The sequence below is a fragment of the Felis catus genome, chromosome E2 (assembly GCF_018350175.1).
Source record: "Felis catus isolate Fca126 chromosome E2, F.catus_Fca126_mat1.0, whole genome shotgun sequence".
NCBI classification, from domain to species: domain Eukaryota; kingdom Metazoa; phylum Chordata; class Mammalia; order Carnivora; family Felidae; genus Felis; species Felis catus.
In genome coordinates this window covers 5,459,163-5,464,746 of record NC_058382.1, presented here as the reverse complement: position 1 = coordinate 5,464,746, position 5,584 = coordinate 5,459,163, and the positions used below count along the sequence as shown (strand labels likewise).

The 5,584-nt window shown below is 37.9% G+C and overlaps 1 pseudogene; it reads right to left on the bottom strand.

The window, feature by feature from the left end:
* Positions 1-254: 254 nt before the first annotated feature.
* Positions 255-751, bottom strand: LOC101088967 (annotated as a pseudogene).
* Between the last annotated feature and the right edge of the window lie 4,833 nt (positions 752-5,584).

The window sequence follows — 5,584 nt, the reverse complement described above, 5'->3', positions numbered from 1 at the left end:
TGAATCAGCCAGCCTGCCCCTTTCATAAGATTTTTATTAGAGCATGTTATGATCGACTATAATGAATTTTCTGAACAATTTATGTCATATAATACATGCTACTTCTTCAAATGCTTCTTTTCTTGAGTGCACAGTCTCAGTTTAAAATGAGAGTTATATAGAAGGGTCCTTTTATAATAGAGTATCTATGTGTTGTTTTTAAAAAAATTTTTTTTCTGGCTGTTGATTTATTCGACACAAAACAACCTCCAGCTTTAATGAGGTGGCTGACCACATCCACAACCAAATCTGCATGTAAACTGGAATTCAGTGGCTGACCCAGCCCAGGCACCAGCTTTCTTGTTGGCACCAGGGGGCACAGCGTTTCATCTGTTGGTATCTCTGTCAGCTTCCCCTTGTGTGAGACTTGCAGGTCACTTTCCCTCCAGGCCTTTGGGCCATGGCCTCCCTGTCTCAGGACCTCTGTGGGGCAGTGTGGCAGGCATAATTTCAGGGGGCAGGTGGAGGTAAGCGTGGAGATCCTGGGTACCCTCATTGGTAAGATGGCAGTAGAAATGTCTGCAGGCAAACTGTTCCTTTATGTAGCCTCATGATTTGAGAGGCTGCATGGCCTTCATGATGTGAAGTTTGACATGTTCTTCTCTGCCAGCTCAGGGTGTTCTGGCATGTGGACATCCTTCTTGGCCACCATCACTCCCTCCTTGAAAGGGAGTTCATAAATGGCAATTCAGTTCTTCTCCGGCATCAACATCTTGGCAGCTGCTATGTATGGGACCGGTGCTGGAAAGCTAGAATATCTAGGTTTTATTCAGAATTTTTTAACATTTCTCTTATTCTTTAAAAAAAATTTTTTAAACATTTTTTTCATTTTTGAGAGACAGAGAAGAGTGTGAGCAGGGGAGGGGCAGAGAAAGAGAGGGAGACAGAATCCAAAGCAAGCTCCAGGCTCTGAGCTGTCAGCACAGAGCCTGTCACCGGGCTCGAACCCATGAACACCAGATCATGACCTGAGCCGAAGTTGGACACTCAACTGACTGAGCCACCCAGGTGCCCCAACATTTCTCTTATTCTTGTTTTGCAATTCAATAACAAAGCTTCCTGTTAAAGATGGTTCCCACAGCATTAATTAGTTGTGCTTTTGTTTTTTAATCTATGTTTTATAATTTTGGATAACAATTCAACCCAGTACTTGAAGACCATGTAGGGTTTAATTCAAATAGGATTTGGGTTAGACATGTCAATTGCCAATAAAAATATACGTGTATTGTTTGTATAAATACTACCTATACAGTATTTATACATGACTTACCACATTTGTTTCATAAAAATAACTTAAAAAACTCATATCTCTATCAATTTTAGGTGTCATAATTTATTCTTAATTGTGGCAAAAAATATATGCCATGAAATGTACCATTTTAATCTTTTTTTTTTTTTTTTGAGAGAGAGAGAGAGAGAGCACAAGTGAGCAACGGGCAGAGACAGACAGGGAGAGAGAGAGAGTCCCATGTGGGGCAGAGAGAGAAGCAGGGTTAACCCGAAGCAGGGCTTGTGCTCACCCAAAGTGGGGCTCAAGCTCACCTGAAGTGGGGCTCCAACTCATGAATTGTGAGATCATAACATGTGTTGAAGTCGGATGCTTAACTGACTGAGCCACCCAGGTGCCCCTTAACCATTTTTTTACTAAAGTGTTAAGTGTATTTACATTATTGTAAAGTCAATCTGGAGTTTTCTCATCTTGCAAAACTGAGACCCAATACCTTTTAAGCAGCCAGTTTGACATTTGTCTCCATTTCTAAGCCCCTGGCATGCTTTCTCTCTCTCTTTCTCTCTATCTCTCCCCTCCTTCCTCCCTCCCTTCTTCCCTCTCCACCCACCCATCCACCCACCCATCCATCCATCCTTTCCTCCCTCCCTTCCTGCCTTCCTGCCTTCCTGCCTTCGTCTGCCCATCATTTCATCCTTCCTTTTTTGTGAGGTTCTCGATACTAGGTTAGTCAGTTAAATGAATCATAGTGTAGCTCTCTGTGACTCATTTATTTCACTTAACATAATATCATCACATCTTAACCATGTGTATAAAGTGACAAGATGTGTTTCTTTTTTAAAGCTGGGTATTATTCTAGTGCATGTATATGCTACATTTTCTTTATTTGTTCACAAACATTTCTATTGTTTTCATTTATTAATGGTTTTCTGAATAATGCTGCTATGAAACTGCTTCTGCAAATATCTCTTGAAGATAGTACTTTGAATTCTTTTGGTTATATACGCTCAAGTGGGAGGGCTGGATCATATGAAATATGATTTAAAAATGATTCTCTTTTCCATAGTGGTTGTGCCATTTGCATTTCCTCTAGTGGTGCATATGGGTTCCAATTTCTAGTCTTGCTTTCCAACATGTGTAGGTTTTGTTGTTGTTGTTGTTGTTGTTGTTGTTGTTTAATGGTGGGATCTGAACGGGTGTGAGGTGATACCTCACTGCTTGATTTGTATTTCTCTAATGAATAGGGATTTTGAGCATCTCTCATATGCTTGTCTATTTGTATATCTTCCTTGGATTATGTCCATTCAATCCTTTGTCCATTTTTTAATCATGCTAGTTGCTTTCTGGTTGTTGTTGCAAGAGTTCTTTCTATATTCTAGATGTTAATTCTTTATGCTGTAGAGGCTTTGTAAAAAATTTCCTTCCATTTCTCAGATTGCCTTTCTACTCCACTGTTTCCTTAGAATCACTTTCTCTGAATTCCCTGAGTTTAAATATATTGTGTTTCATTTCATTAGCCTCAAGATATTTACTGGTTATTTTTTGAATTTCATTTCGACCCATTGATTGTTCAAGAGTGTGTTGTTCAATTTCCAAATACTTGTGGAATTTCCAATTTTCCATCTGGTATTCATTTTTAGTTCCATTCCATTGTGGTCAAAAAAGATACTGGTATGATTTTAATCTTCTTTATTTTGTTAAACTTATTTCATAGACAAACAGGTTGTCTCTACTAGAGAATGTTCCATGTGTGATTGAGAAGATTGTGTATTCTGCTCTTGCCTGGTGGAGTGATCTATGTTATGTCCATTATATGTAATTGGTCTATAACATTGTTCAAGTACTCTTGTTATTGAACTTGAATGTAGTCTTTTTATCCAGTTAAATCGAAGTATTACCCTTTGCTACTATCATGATGCTGTTTATATCTTGCTTCAGTTCTGTCTTTTGTGCTTCATATATATGGGATCTCTGGTGTTAGGTGCACACATAATGATAATTGTTCTGGTACCTGAGTAATTTCATCTCTTTATCTACATATAATGCCATTTTTCTGTGCCTGCACTCTTTGCACTTAATGTGTATTGTCTGATATTAATATGGCCACCTGTGCCCTCTTTTGGTCTCCATTTGCATGAAATGTTCATTTAAATACTTTTACTTGCATCTTATGTGTGTCCTTAGATTTGATGTGACTCTCTTGCAGACAAGAGGTTGTTGGATTTTGTGTTTTACTCACTCAGCCAATTTATGCCTTTTAATGGGGGAGTTTAATCTACTTACCATCAAAGTAATTACTGAAAGGGAAGGGCTATTACTGCTGTTTTTTCATAGTTTTCTATACTTCTTGTGCCTATTTCATCCCACTTTTCCTCTTTTATTGTGTTCCATTATGTCTTTTTGATGTTTGTAGTGATATGTTTTCATACCATTCTTATTTCCTTTTTGTGTCTTCTATAATTTTGTTTTGTTTTGTTTTTGGTTACCATGGGGATACTTAAAACATCTCAAAGCTGATATTGTCAATACGTACACAAATGTACTACTTAAAATGTCCACCCCTGCACCCACTTTATGTCACCAATAACCCAAATTCTTTCGTTTTATACTCTATAATTTAGATATATCATTTTTATGCCTTAAAAAATTGTCACAAAAAGAGCAATTTGTGCTATTCACAGCAATAGTCCAATTTTCTCTACTTGTGTAAACACTTACATTTACCAGAGAGCTTTATATTTTCATGTGGTTTTAGTTACTGTTTAGAATCTTTGCATTTTAAGCAGGAAGACTCTTTTTTTTTTTTCTTCCTTAGTTTACTTATGTATTTATTTTGAGAGGGAGAGAGCAAGCAGGGGAGGGACAGAGAAAGAGAGAGAATCCCAAGCAGGTTCTATGCTGGCTTGATCTTATGAAGTATGAGATCACAACCTGAGCTGAAATCAAGAGTTGGATGCTTAACTGATTGAGCCCCTACAATATTTTTGGTTGATATTTTCTGATCTTTAAGTACGTGAATATATTATCCTATGCACTTCCTCATATATGTTCTGCTGAGAAACTATTCATATTCTTAGAGGAGCTCTTTTGCACAAGTTGGATTGCTTTTCTCATGATGTTTCACAATTCTCTGTTCACATGTGATTTTTTGATAAATTAATTATAATACATCACTGTGTTAATGTCTTGACATCTATCCTACCTAGAATTCACTGAGGTTCTTGAATTTGTCTCTTTTCACAATTGTGAGAATTATAAACCAATAGTTCTTTATGTAAGCTCTCTACCTCCTTTCACTCTCCTCTCCTTAACATGTATATTGGTCCACTTGTTGGTATCTCATAAGTCCCTTAGACTCTGTCCTTTTCCACATGTTTTTTTTTTTCTTCTCTCAATGGGTAACTTAAACTAATGAGTCTTTAAATTGTCTAATTCTGGGGCCCCTGGGTGGCTTGGTTGGTTGAGCGTCTGACTTCGGCTTAGGTCATGATCTCTCAGTTTGTGAGTTCGAGCTGCGCCTCAGGCTCTGTGCTGACAGCTCAGAGCCTGGAGCCTGCTTCAGATTCTGTGTCTCCCTCTCTCTCTGCCCCTTCCCCGCTCATGCTCTGTCTCTCAAAAATGAATAAACATTAGGGGCGCCTGGGTGGCGCAGTCGGTTAAGCGTCCGACTTCAGCCAGGTCACGATCTCGAGGTCCGTGAGTTCGAGCCCCGCGTCGGGCTCTGGGCTGATGGCTCAGAGCCTGGAGCCTGTTTCCGATTCTGTGTCTCCCTCTCTCTCTGCCCCTCCCCCGTTCATGCTCTGTCTCTCTCTGTCCCAAAAATAAATAAATGTTGAAAAAAAAATTTAAAAAAAATGAATAAACATTAAAAAAAATTAAATTGTCTAATTCTTTCTTCTGCTTGATCAAGTCTGTTGCTGGCCCTTTAGTGTAATTTTAAATTCAGTTATTGTGCTTTTCAGCTCCCAATTTATACTTGGTTGTTTTTCATACTCTGTCTCTTTTGATTTTCATTTAAGTCATGCATAGTTTACTGGATATCATTTAGTTACTTATCTATTTTTGCCTCTTCCTTCATGAGCACCTTTATGATAGTTATTTTGAATTCTTTGTCAGGTAATTAATAGTTTTCTATTAATTTAGAGCCAGTTTTGTAGTTTTATTTTGCTCCCTTGATTGGAACATGTTTTTCTGTTTTTTATGTATGCCTTGCGATCTTTTGGTGAGGATTGGGAATTTATTTTTCTTAATTTTATTTAAATCCAAGTTAGTTAACATGTAGTGTAATAATGGTTTCAGGAGTAGAATTTAGTGATT